The 13,443-nt window shown below is 34.9% G+C and overlaps 1 protein-coding gene across 6 annotated transcripts in view; it reads right to left on the bottom strand.

The window, feature by feature from the left end:
* Nucleotides 1-8,518, bottom strand: part of LOC105217808 (rho GTPase-activating protein conundrum) — a 47,495-nt gene extending 38,977 nt beyond the window's left edge. For 3 of the 6 annotated variants that reach the window (XM_029043767.2, XM_011193008.3, XM_029043769.2), the window contains exons 1-2: nucleotides 8,256-8,504; nucleotides 1,200-1,491 (exon numbers count right to left, since the gene is read on the bottom strand). The gene's annotated coding sequence lies outside the window, so the exon portion shown is untranslated. Of the gene's footprint in view, nucleotides 1-1,199; nucleotides 1,492-8,255 lie in introns of all 6 variants that reach the window. The other 3 variants (XM_029043768.2, XM_054234489.1, XM_029043770.2) reach the window with 3 other exon arrangements.
* Nucleotides 8,519-13,443: the final 4,925 nt, after the last annotated feature.

The following is a 13,443-nucleotide window of genomic DNA, read 5'->3' as shown; positions in this document are numbered from 1 at the left end:
CTGTTATCAAACAAACAGTCGGCGCACTCGCGTCTTGGCTCCCACGTCACTGTTGACAGTCATAACTTCGAAGTCGTAGATAATTTCGTTTACCTGGGAACCAGTATCAACAACACCAACAATGTCAGCCTCGAAATCCAGCGCAGAATCACTCTTGCCAACAGGTGCTACTTTGGACTGAGTAGGCAATTGAACATTAAAGTCCTCTCTCGACGAACCAAAATCAAACTCTACAAGTCACTTATCATTCCCGTCCAGCTTTATGGTGCAGAAGCTTGGACGATGTCAACATCAGATGAGACGACACTAGGAGTTTTCGAGAGGAAAATTTTGCGCAAGGTTTATGGTCCTCAGAACATTGGCAACGGCGAATACCGCAGACGATGGAACGATGAGCTGAGTTATACGACGACATTGACATAGTTCAGCGTATAAAAAGACAGCGGCTACGCTGGCTAGGTCATGTTGTCCGAATGGACGAAAACACTCCAGCCCTGAAAGTGTTCGATGCAGTACCCGCCGGAGGAAGCTGAGGAAGGGGAAGGCCTCCACTCCGTTGGAGGGACCAGGTGGAGAGCGACCTGGTTACACTTGGAATTTCCAACTGGCGCCGAACTGCGAAGGAAAGAGAAGAGTGGCGCGCTCTCATCGATTCGGCTATAACCGGCTAAACGGTTGAACGCCAATAACATACATACATACATTCATTCTAAACTACTATTAATACACAAAAATTAAATAAATAGTTAATTGAATATCACAGCTCATCTAACCTATAAAACAAGCACTTCAGTATTGGTAACAATGCACTTCAGCTATTTCGGGGGTTCGTCTATATTTAAATACAGTAATCCCCGCTTAAGTGCCCCTTCTTAACGTGCAAGACTTTTGAGACACTTAAGCGGGAAAGACACTTAAATGAATCCCGCTTAAGTGCCACGAGGTGCTCTCCAAGCTTTTTCTCAAATATTTTTTCTTTTAGAATTAAGTTCACATTTATTTCTTATTATTAACAAAAATATTTACTAATAACAATATATATGGAAGAAAACATAACAAAACTATGTATACGTTTTCCTTTTGACAATACTTAGCGCATTCAATGTCAAAAAATTCATATGTATGTTTTACCTCAGCCAGAATATACAGTATGATCTTGATTTTTTTCTATTTTTAATGATTAAATCAAATGTACTTACCAATGCCTCTGTTCAGAAGTTTAAGAATTCCCCAGACAAAACTTGTACGTTAAATGTCGCTTTTAATCTGTTGTAGTGGATTTGTTGTAATTTCGCTTTGTCCACGTCTTTCTAGGAAAATGCAGCTAAAAGTACCTACGACACGATTTGCTGATTTGCTATTTTACACTTGTCTTGCAGTTGGTTTTTGCTGATTTCTTATTTGCTTTTTATGTTCTTAAAATAATAGCGAATTTGAATAGGACTGCGCTTGTATTTAGATTAGTATGCACATGTCAGTCGAAGTAATGAACTGCGAGGAATGAAATTGATTCCATTTTAGAATGCACCACAATAACAACAAACAATGAATCCAATACAAATATACATATGTACATACAAATGCATATTTCGATATTAGCGTTAGAGAAATACATAGGTATATGTATGGATATGCAGTTGGTATGTCGTATAAGTATGCATATGTTTATATTCGAGCGCAGCAGGTCCAATCGCAAATGGGTATCATAACCTTATTTACATAACAGTTATGTGCCCTGCTATGAAATCAACTACAGTACTTTTCGTTTAATTGATCCTATGGTTAATTGGTTTCCCCGTGTAATTGAACGGTGTTATCGGGCATATAAAAGCACATGTATATTTTCTCGGATAATTGCACTCGGTTAATTGATTTTCCCGCTTCGTTGGTTCAAAATATATGTCATCAAAAATAAATTTCCTTTCAAATTTCCCCAGTTAATTCAACCAAATAATATTGTTGAAAAAACTAATCTTCTAACAGGCTGTATAATTGCACTGGATCACAAATTTGAATTTGTTTTTTGTTCCACGGATGCCACTATCCAATTCGTATGTGTATGTGGCTCGCTGATTTCGAAAATCGAGTTAATTTTTTTTTATGGATACGTTTTTGAGATATTTGCAATTTACCGTTATTCGACCAAAAAAAAAAAGGTGTCTTCATTTAATCATGTATATCTCACTGACCAGTTGAGCAATCTTACTGCAAATTATAGGAAATAAAAGTGAATGAAATTTCCTAAAAATATTGCCTACTCCATTTTTCCATAGGCCTTATAATTTCTGAGAAATTGATTAATAACTTCGAGTATTTAAATTTTTTTATGAAAAAAATTGAAAAAAATAAACTTTGGCAAGAAAAAAATTTTAAAACAAAAGATATTTTAAATTTTTTTTTTTATTTTATATGAAGTCCTGTTTATTAATAAAAAATTAAGCTACCAACGAACAAAATCCATGGATAAATAGGAAAGTTATACATGATCAAATAAATATATCCAAGTCGCGCAAAGTCAATGTATACGTATATGCGTATGTAGTGTGTAAAGTAGGGGTGGGATATCTGGCTATGCGCTGTTTCTGTTAAGTAAAAAGTCAATTTTCATGTCGTTTTTAGTTTTTATAAACTCATTTATTTATATATTAGTAATATATATTAAAACAATGTGTTATTTTTGTCTTAAGTTGATGTTCTTACATTATAGTCGAAATGATTATGTGTTTTGTTTTGTCGTTTATTTAGTTTAGGATCGGTTTCTCTTATGAGAAACCAACAGTAGTCACCCATCATACCGACGTCCCAGAAACCTTGGTATCGATTCTCAATTAATTTCATTTGCTGGTGAAACCTTTCGCCATGCTCGTCACTTTCGTCTCCGAGATTTGCCGGAAATAAAACTTAAATGGGAATGCAGAAAATGAATTTTTAAAGACATATTTACGCCTGGAGAAAAAAGAAAATGATGAGCTTGATGTGCAATGGCGTAAGAATGATTTTTTCCTTCTTTACAAGTGGGACGTATTTGATATTATCCACACCAATTGTAAATTCAACTCTTTCCGGCCAATCCTTAATGCAATAGTGGTCTTTACGAGCTCGGCTATCCCATTTGCAGAGAAAGCAGCAGTGTTTTGTGTAGCCACTTTGTAGACCGCATAACATTCCAACGACTTTAAGATCGGCACATATTTTCCAATCATGGTCTTCATATTTGATGGATTTTAACAATTTCTCCATTACCTCGTATGTTTCCTTCGTGTTTACTGCATGCGCGATCGGGATCGAGGGCTTTTTGTTGCCATTATGCAGTAATACGGCCTTCAAGCTCAGTTTATTGCTGTCTATGAACAATCGCCACTCCTCGGAATCATATGGTTGACCAAACTCTTTGAATAATCCTGGAATGCCTTTGCAATAGCATACATTGTCTTCCTTCGAAAGAGAAAAGAAAGAAAGAGACGAAAGTGACGAGCATGGCGAAAGGTTTCACCAGCAAATGCAATTAATTGAGAATCGATACCAAGGTTTCTGGGACGTCGGTATGATGGGTAACTACTGTTGGTTTCTCATAAGAGAAACCGATCCTAAACTAAATAAACGACAAAACAAAACACATAATCATTTCGACTATAATGTAAGAACATCAACTTAAGACAAAAATAACACATTGTTTTAATATATATTACTAATATATAAATAAATGAGTTTATAAAAACTAAAAACGACATGAAAATTGACTTTTTACTTAACAGAAACAGCGCATAGCCAGATATCCCACCCCTACTTTACACACTACATACGCATATACGTATCCATTGACTTTGCGCGACTTGGATATATTTTTTAGATCATGTATAACTTTCCTATTTATCCATGGATTTTGTTCGTTGGTAGCTTAATTTTTTATTAATAAACAGGACTTCATATAAAATAAAAAAAAAAATTAAAAATATCTTTTGTTTTAAAATTTTTTTCTTGCCAAAGTTTATTTCTTTCAATTTTTTCATAAAAAAATTTAAGAACTCGAAGTTATTAATCAATTTCTCAGAAATTATAAGGCCTATGGAAAAATGGAGTAGGCAATATTTTTAGGAAATATCATTCACTTTTATTTCCTATAATTTGCAGTAAGATTGCTCAACTGGTCAGTGAGATATACATGATTAAATGAAGACACCTTTTTTTTGGTCGAATAACGGTAAATTGCAAATATCTCAAAAACGTATACATAAAAAAAAATTAACTCGATTTTCGAAATCAGCGAGCCATTTCACATACAAATTGGATAGTGGCGTTCATGGAACATTTTTGCTGTAAACCAGTGTTGTTATACTCTCGCAACAAAAGTTGCTAAAGAGAGTATTATAGTTTTGTTCACATAACGGTTGTTTGTAACACCTAAAACTAAAAGAGTTAGATATAGAATCATATATACCAAAGTGATCAGGGTGAAGAGTTCAAATCCGAATGTCTGTCTGTCCGTCCGTCCGTCCGTCTGTGCAAACTGTAACTTGAGTAAAAATTAAGATATCTTGATGAAACTTGGCACACATATTTCTTGGCACCATAGGAAGGCTGCTTTCGAAAATGAGCAAAATCGGACCACTGCCACGCCCACAAAATGGCGAAAACCGAAAACACATAAAGTGCCATAACTAAGCCATAAATAAAGCTATGAAATTAAAATTTGGTATGAAGGATCGCACTATGCAGGGGCGTGGCCCCGCCCCCTACTAAGTTTTTTGTACATATCTCGCAAACCAATAGAGCTATATAAACCAAACTTTCTGCAGTCGTTTTTTTAGCCACTTCCTAATACAGTCCAAAAATGAAAGAAATCGGATAATAACCACGTCCACCTCCCATACAAAGGTGGGTTAACTCACTAACGAAAAACGTCAGAAACACTAAATTTCACATAAGAAATAATAAGGAAAATGGGCATGGCGTCGCCCACTTATGGGTCAAAAACCATATCTCAGGAACTACTCGACCGATTTCAATGAAACTTGGTTGGTAATAGTTTCCTTACATCCCAATGATATGTTGTGAAAATAGGCCAAATCGGTTCACAACCACTTTGAAGACGATCTGAATCGTTTACTTTACAATAGATAAAGTAAGCACTAGGGAAGATATCGGTGCAGAACTTTGCACAAATACTATGTTATTAGTGTGGCAGCCCCATTCTAAAAATCGCCGAAATCGGACCATAGGTTTTTAAGGCCCCATATATCGAACACGAGGACCTCGGTGCTTCTAACCTAATATTATGGTTTCCTTTTCAATGGACTTTATACAATATATATGACGAATATGTGGGTCAAATTGTGTATTATATAATATAAATAAATATAATGACACTATGTGTTTTCGGTTTTCGACATTTTGTGGGCGTGGCAGTGGTCCGAGGTTGCCCATTTTCGAAAGTAACCCTCTCACGGTCGCAAGGAATATGTGTTCAAAGTGTCATTAAGATATCTCAATTTTTACTCTCTAAGCAACTTTTGTTGCGAGAGCATAAAAAGGCTTGATGACATAAAATCATTGGATGATGAAAAAATCATTGGAATAAGAATCTTTAACATGTTTTCTTCTTATTCCATTTTAAAAGCTATATAATGATTTACCACATAATAAACTCATAATTGTTTATATATAGATTAATAGCCGTGCAAGCAAGGGATCAGACAATCTTTCATGCATTTAAGTGTATGTGTTTGTAGTTTTCTTCTGAGAAAAGAACACATCAATATAGATTATGCGCCTTTTAAAGCTAAAGGAAAAGAAGTAAATGGCATTATTTACTAAGTTAAAATATAAAACCACAACGATTGGTATTCATATTTCTCTCCGATTTACACACATACACATATATATGTACATACAAAAAGTAGCTTTCGGTTCCAATAGCCGCGTAAACAATTTCATATTTATATGCAAAACACATGTTTGACAGCGTCGTCGCCAATATTCAGCCTAAGTGACAGCATAGCCCAAGTCGCGGGCTCTTGACTTGCTAAGCAAGCAGCCAACTAGAGACGCATTGGTAGCGTTCTAAGCAGTAAGAAATAACGTACTTACATACATACGAACATTTATGCTTACTTATGTTTGTATATTATGAGTGAGTGTATATAAATAAATAAAATGATCAAATTTATGCATTCGACAAATGCGAGTTGACATTCTTAATTATTTATACACACTATACAAAAAACATTCATATATACAAGTAAGTGTATGGATATATTTAGATGAATATATGGATTATCTCGCCTTAGACGAAATTACAACCAAGAAGTAGTAATTTAAAAAATGGAAATTTAAATAGTATAAATTGTAAAGTTAGGTATTTTTTGAACAAATTTGGAAATTACTGCTTTCTTTCGATTACTTAGAAATGTAAAAAGTATTGGTCATAGTAGTAATTATTGTGAGTATATGACTGGACGAGAATTTATGTATGTATGAATAAAGATAAACTATTGTCATGTTTTGTCTAACAAATTATAAAAACTGGAATGAGCCTTGATGGTGGTGACTGATTTTAGTCGAACCATCGGAAAGGTGTGCAGCAAACTAACTCTTCGTCGCTTCCGGTTCTGTTCGCTATATTTGAGAAAGCAGAGTTCTTATTAAAATGCATACTTTAAGAAAACAACAACAGATTAATGAGGCTCAAAACCTCAAATCTATTATAAATTTATCCGGCTATGACAATTGTTTGCTCGATTCCCCATTCCGCAATTTTCGTATTCCTGCACAGAACAATTGCCCAACACTCCAAAACACAAAACGAAAAGTTCCCAATATTTATACGACGAAGAGGATCAAAAATGTTTCTCAATTTGTGGTGAATTCTTATATAATAATGCAAAATGGCAAAATGGTGTATCGATCAATTTGCTAAAATGATTTCTTTGAAAGCGTTTTATGATTTAAACAAAAAAAGGTCAAGTCCAATTCATTTCTGCTGTTGCGTACACTTGCATACATAAAGATTAATATAGACAATTAAGCGAATCAACATTTTCACATGCATGGGTATATACATACATATACAGCAAATGCATGGTTATATGCTATTTATATATAAGCAATTAAAACTCTAACAATATTTTCATTGTTTGCCAAGTTTCTGGTTTACAGCGACACCAAGGTTTTCAACAGCATTATATTTTTTATTTATTGATTGTTTAATGTTTCAAAATGGCTGTCAGTGAAAACTGAAAACACTTTGACTAAGGAATGGTAGGTTGACAAGTTTGTGCTGATGTGTTTTGTTTTGTTGCTCTTCATTTTGAACGCATTTTAATTTTTAGTTAACGTTTTCGCTTTTTCGCTGCAACGTCAATTTTACAATTTTAACAACAAAAGTTACACCTTAATACCGACCGACTGTTACAAAAACACTTTCACAAAACTACATACGAATGGCTCTACGACGGAGATATGCTCGTAATGGAGGAAAGAAAAAAACACGTACAATAGATTAACACAAGTTCGAGGCTTGTATTATTATTTTTTTAAACACACGCATTCACTGCACACACACACACACCTATGTACATACATATGTTTATGCATACATATGTATTTGCTTGGAGTTTGGCTTTGGAAATGCGCTTTTTATCACTTTGTCAAACTTTTACTACATTTTGATAAAGCAAAACTTTTCAACTGATCACTCAAAAGGCAGAGAGGTGTTCATTCGATATTTTCTACATTCATTTAAATAGGTATGTATGTGCATGTGTGTGCTTTTCTTGAAATATATGCACCTCAACTTTGTATGTAATTATGTGCTGAAGGCTGCTCACTTAAAAGTTAAAAAATAATCCGTTGATATGTGTAGTTTATTTATGCCGTGTTTTGGCTTTCGTAGCGCTAAGAACGTGATAAAGAACGGAGAAACCAATGGCAGAAAATACTAAAAGCGATGCAAGAAATATAAAAATCGCAATTTAAACACTCAATATAAACACAAACACACTCAAGTATTATATATGCACGCGTTTGTTTGAATGTGACGACGAGCGCTTAATTGTATGTGTCTCTGGCAAGCAATCGTGGACCTGCTCCACAACTCTTTGCACTGAAGTAAAACCCGTACGCGCTCATGTATAAACGTACACATACTAATCAACAATCACCAATGTACACACACAATTACAGCACACAGTTGTAGATATGTTTGTAAGTATGTATGTATGTGCATTAACACTTTGGCTTTGCCAGTTGACACGCACCTCACTTTACACTTGTTGCAATTGCAATCGCTCTAAGTCGCTTATTTCCAACTCGTTATTGTTGCATCGCAAAAGTGGCGAACAAGCAAAATAAAGTTGTCGCTTTGCTTTGCTTTGGTTATACCATACCGAAGAAAAATAGTCAACAGTGCAACCGACGGCACAAATAACAGAAAATTTACAAAAGAACGTCTTAACACGCTACAAATTGCACACAACCAGAACGATCGACGCTTCCAAGATGACTAAACTCTGATTTGCTTCCAAACGAGTGTATCCACTCGTGAAAGATTAGTGGAGTACTTCAGCTCGGGCTTGTGTGCGGAGAGCGATTCGTTGTCTATTGAAGTACTCAAATTGGAATTCATTCGATCATTTGGAGTAGCTCGCACGATAGCTAAGAGAGCATGCATGGGAAACTTCGTTTATTCTCTTAGCAATGTGGCATTGTTACTCCCACATTTCGATACGAATGCAAGTGGGTCCGTTTAATGAATAGGTAATTGCGGATGCATGAGTGTATGCCAATATATTTTCACTAGCCGCTCAGGTGTCTTGAGACTTCACTTCGGCTGCCTTGATCACAGGTGTTCACGGCACTTTATGCTCGGGGCTCGCTCATTCTATTCGGTTATTTTTCCAACTAGTAAAACGAAGCGTTCATTAGGTAAAGTGCTCGCTGTGCTCTTACTCACAGCCATGTGCCAAGTAAAAAGAAGTTTGGGCACTTTATTCAACTGCCCCTCTCTCTGGATTCTCTTCACGCTTGATGACCTGTCTGTTTCTGTTCAATAATTGTGTTTATACACACTTGTATCATGGCATCAATGTATTTTACACAAAGCTAAATTTATATATACGATAATTTGTGCAAAAAACAAGACCTAAATCCGGTCATGTAAGAATTAGAAGTACTTAAAATTCGAAAATCGTATTTAAATACATATCTATATTCTGCACGCCGAAACCGTCGACACCTTTGTGGCCTGAACGTTTCGATCAAGGTCACTGTTATACTATTGTTGCGGAGAAAGAGAGTAATAATTGCACTTATTAGAAGTAGAGAATACTATTGCATGCCGTTCTGATCCACTGTCGAATTTGGTTTGTAAAACCGAACAACCAACTATAACCCTGGCAATTAGATGATGAGCATAGTTCCTTAGTTCTTAAGTTCCTAGTACTTGAGACTGTAAAAATGAATGGACACTACGAAAAGTGAGATATTTTCGTGATTAATAGAGGCCTTTGAAAACTTTATAGATGTCTGCACAATATGGGGCATAAAAAGATCTATGAGAAGCCGACCAATATTTAATCACTGATAAGCTCTAACGCTTATTTGGTTAAAACCGTTTTGTGGGACCATCGACTACATTTCTTTTTTAAAAACATGCTTGTCAGTTACCAGTATCACCTATGTGCTTTACTATAACTCATTTTTAGGCGAGCTATTGCTTGCCCTGATGAACGCACTGACCTGAAGCCATCGGAAAATCGAAACATCCTGAATTTTTACAATTATAACTCTGTCAAGATATGTTTAGGTACATTTTTATGCTCTAGTGTAATACTTGCGATAGTATAAAAAAGCAGAGCTCTAACCCCACCAAAGTATAGCTCGAGCTTCTAAGGAAGTAGGGAAATTTTAAAAAGAAAAATTCTAAATTTGAGCTCAATCTACATTCACAGTTATGATTATGTTCTTCAACTATTTAGAAATCGAGGTAATTAAGAATTTTCAGAAATCAGTTAGCCAGAATTGGTCCTGCAGTAATAACAGTAATTGTCCATATATTCCAAAAGGTTTCGGACGTGGCTGATGGTAAATGAATGTAATGAAAAAGCGATTATTTCTAATAATATACCGTTCCCACTTCATTTACTTGCCGGCTTTACAATAGTATTTTTGTTGTTCTATACAATATAGGGGCATCAGCAGTTAGCTATTTCTCTACTACTAACTGCATTGTTATTATTACTTTGATGTGTACTTTAAAAATTCGTCCCACATTGCAGGTAGAAATGCATGACTCAATGTTGAAACCCACACAAAAAGGTAAGACTCTTGCACATCCATGCACACCTTTAATCTATTTATGTATATTGACCTTTCTTTCATTAGAAAATAAAATCTCTGAAAAGGATTTGCTTTTGTGGCATTCATTAAATTACATACAAAAATTAGATAGGGAAGACAATTGAAAATTTGTGGGATGGCTCATAATTAAGAGTTGCCAAATGTAAGCAAAGAAAACAAATTGAAGTGTAACGAAGATCTCAGAGTCTTAAAAATTGTGAAATATCTGTTGACGTATTTACAGTTCGATTCTAGATGAAGGCGAGCTAGAAGTACCGAAATAATATATATTATTGTCAAGCTCTCAAGTTTGTGAATCTAACATCAACTACAAAGGCACTGTGAATTCAGCTCCAGCAAGAGAAGAGTAGTGAGAACCGTTAAAAAACGCATAATAGCAGCGAACAGAGCTTGTGCATTTTTATAAGTTTGTCTTTAATTATAACCGATGTCATCAAGTCGCATTAAATTCAATCAAATCCTCAACGTGAGGTTCTTTTTACTCTCAACTCGAGTCTGACAGATTAGATCGTATCTACAGTGTGGTTATATTTTATTGCGCCAACGGCAAATTTTATCTATTGTGTGATTTTATTTTATTGTAAAGGAAATCGTTTGACATGCAGTTCTGATTAGCCCGCAGAATTAGATTACTCCACCGTCAATAAGGAGGTTTCGTAAGTGTGGGTAATCATAGAAACCTGTTGTCAGTATCCAAAAGATCTAATGTGCGTTCGATACGACTTCCCGACGTCGATTTCCTCCTGTAAATTCTTGCTGATTATATATGTACACATGTCTATATTTGGGAATATGTGTGTGTATGTATGTATATTACTCAAATAACATTTTGCTCAGCCGAAAGCCTATGATGCTAGCGCTGCGTACTTTAGTTTATTTAATAATTTGTTTATTATGTAAGCTTTAATAAAATAAAAAAAAATAAAAAATAAAAAATAAACATTTTGCTTTCCCAAAACTATTGCTTTAATCATTCTAGCCTTTCACTTTATGGTAAGTATGTAAGATTACTTGGATGTACATAAGTATGTATGTATGTGTTCATAACCTCTTATTTTGAGTTTGAATTTTTGTGTTGAAACGAAAATTGATAATAAAACTTAAACATATTCATATTTCTTGTTGTCCGTCCCAACAGAATATAAATATACAGATAGTAGAGATATTACATACATACATTCATGTGTGCATAAATAAGTAAATAAATATATGTATTTATGTAAATACATGGAAATTGCGCGGGACGCAATGAGAAATTAATTTTCCAGCTGATATTCAGAGGGAGTTTTATAAACAAAGTTGGTTGTTTCACTGTCAAGAAAACACAATAAAACAAGTAAGGAAAGGCTAAGTTCGGGTGCGACCGAACATTTTATACTCTCGCAATTTATTGATGTAATTTTATTAAGATAACACTCAATTTGACCCATATATTCGGCATAAAGTCCAATGGAATAACGAAAATCATCATATATGGTATATGAGGGCTGATGTAATTGCTAAACCGATTTCACTCATTTTCCCCACCAAGCTACACAATATCCAAGACTATATGCTCACTTAATTTTGCTAAGATATCTCACATATATGCGGAATAAAGCCCGCACATAATTAGGTATATGGGAGCTAGGGAAAGTTCTGATCCGATTTTAATATTTTTTGGAACAGAGACACACAATTAGAAGAAAAAAATTCCTCTGAATTAAATTAAAATATTTGAAAGATTTGCCGATATTTTCGGTGAAAAATTACCCTTAGGCACTGATATCCAGGGTCTTGAAAAGTTATAGTCCGATTTCGAAATTTTTTCCATAAGTGAAGCCACAGATGATATACAATATTTCTGTAAAGTTTTATTCCGCTATCTTCATCGGTTCCTTATGTATATATTATAAAGTGAACGATTCAGATGGAATTCAAAATTGAGTTATATGAGAAGTTTACAAGCACGCCGTAAATCGATTTCGCCCATTTTTCATTCGTGTTGTCAGGTGGTCATTATAATAATATTATATACCGAATTCCATTGAAATCTGAAGAGTTGTTCCTGAGATATGGTTTTTGACCCATAAATGAGCGACGCCACGCCCATTATCCATTTTGTAAAAAACTCTGAGTGCAGCTTCCATCTGCCATTTCTTATGTAAAATTTAGTGTTTCGGACGTTTTTCGTTAGTGAGTTAACTCACTTTTAGTAATTTTCAATATAACCTTTGTGTGGTTATTATTCGATTCCTCTAATTTTTTGACTGTATAAAGAAATGGCTAAAAGAAACGACTGTAGAAAGTTTGGTTTATACAGTTTGTTTGGTTTGCAAGATATATACAAAAAACCTATTTGGGAGCGGGGCTACGCCCACTTAAAAAAAAATTACATCCAAATGCCCCCCTCCCTAATGCGATCCTTTGTACCAAATTTTACTTTCATAACTTTATTTATTTATTTCATAACTTTTGTTATGGGACTTTATGTGTTTTCGGTTTTCGGACATTTTGTGGGCGTGGCAGTGGACCGATTTTGAAACCTCCTCAGAGTGCCAAGGAATATGTGTTCCAAGTTTTTTACTCAAGTTATAGCTTGAATGGGCGGACGGACAGACATCCGGATTTCAACTTCACTCGTCATCCTGATCACTTATATATACATGTATAACCCCATATCTAACTATTTTATTTCTGGGTGATACAAACAACCGTTATGTGAACAAAACTATAATACTATGTGCAACATTTTGCGAGAGTATAAATATGAATTAGAAAATAATGACAAAGCATGAAAGCGTCGATTCCGATAGCGAGTCTTGTATAGGTAAATATGTACGAGAAACCTGTTGGTTCTTTGCATTCCTACGCGAGCATTAATTGGAAAACTCTCAGTAATAAATCGAAGCTATAAGTAAAATGATTAAAGCTGAAGCAATAGAACGCGCCAACGCTAAACCGCTTCATGCCGAAGGGGCTTTCTTGTGTGCCGAACGTGCGAGCGACACTACAAAAGGCCAACTCAAAAGAAAAAAAACCTGAAAAGCATACACATATACATATGTACATACGTGCGCATTAGAGATTTCAATTGTCTTCGAGTCG

This window comes from Zeugodacus cucurbitae, chromosome 6 (assembly GCF_028554725.1).
Source record: "Zeugodacus cucurbitae isolate PBARC_wt_2022May chromosome 6, idZeuCucr1.2, whole genome shotgun sequence".
NCBI lineage: Eukaryota > Metazoa > Arthropoda > Insecta > Diptera > Tephritidae > Zeugodacus > Zeugodacus cucurbitae.
Note: the sequence above shows the minus strand (reverse complement) of the source record. Positions and strands in the feature narration are given on the sequence as shown.